This window comes from Pteronotus mesoamericanus, unplaced genomic scaffold, assembly GCF_021234165.1.
Source record: "Pteronotus mesoamericanus isolate MK-2021 breed Mesoamerican mustached bat unplaced genomic scaffold, CSHL_Meso_final contig_56, whole genome shotgun sequence".
NCBI lineage: Eukaryota > Metazoa > Chordata > Mammalia > Chiroptera > Mormoopidae > Pteronotus > Pteronotus mesoamericanus.
In genome coordinates, this window is record NW_026555201.1 from 16622139 (window position 1) to 16623420 (window position 1282).

Sequence of the window (1282 nt, forward strand, 5' to 3'; positions counted from 1 at the left end):
TAATTGGTTGAAGTGAGAAACACTTCCAGGTACAACTGAAAGTTGTGCTGAACTTTACTGTGCCCTGATTTCCTCTCTGTAAAATGGATATAGAGTGATGCCTATCTCATAGAGTTATTGTGAGCAATAATAAATTAATGCATGTATTGGGTTGGCCAAAAATTTTGTTGTTTTTTTTCTTTAAGATGACTCTAGTAGTGCTTAGTTGTCTTTAACTTCATTCAAAATAATTTTGTTAGATTGTCTAGTGACAGCTATCATATCAGCATTCATTTAAAAAAACTTACCAAAATTGGTGAATTTTTATTTTATTATTTTATTATTGATGGGAGAAAATATGCAACATTTTTGGCATATTATGCTTTATTATGTCAAAAAAGATAAAAACACAACTGAAATGCAAAAAGAGTTGCGCAGTGTATGGAGAAGGTGCTATGACTGATTGAACATGTCAGAAGTGACTTGCAAAGTTTTGTGCTGGAGATTTTTCGCTGAATGATGATGCTCCATAGTTGGGTAGACCAGCTAAAGTTGATAGTGATCTAACTGAGACATTAATTGAGAACAATCAATGTGATATCACATAAGAGATAGCATACATACTCAAAAGATCCAAATCAATGAAGTTATTGGTGAAAATGAAAAAATGTGTCTTTTATTTTATAGTAAATAAAAGTTCATTTAGTTCTTACAGAAGAACTAAAATGACTAATCCAATAAATGCAACAGGGCAGCTTACAGAGTAAATGCTCAATAAATGTCAGTCATTATAATTCTGTACAGTGATCATGATGTACATAGTTGGCACATGCAGTGTCAACAGGTATTGGTGGCTGCATAATTGGATGGGATGCTCACAAGCCTGATATCTATCACTCAGGGACTTGCTGGCATTAAAATATCCTTAGAACTGATTGGTAAGGTAAAAATTATTTACATTGGTAATGTAACTCTTTATTTTAAAAACCTCAAGAGTTCATTGAAATGGTATCTCTCTGAGTATCTAATTTAGAGTTCATATATACTTCATTCAGTTTTTCCACAGAGGTAATGAATGAATCTTGCAAAGCTAGGAAGTGTCAGTCCTCACCATGTTCAGCTGTGACCAGATGTAGGTAATAAAGACCTTCAGCTTTATGAACTCAGTTCTATCATTACCTAGACAGCCACTAGGATGACCAGGATGTTATTAGAGAGAGGCTGGAATTAGTCTTGCTATTCTAATAATCAGTGGACTACAGGGGAACTCTGGAGGGCTTGCTCAGCCTGCAAGCTGCATTTT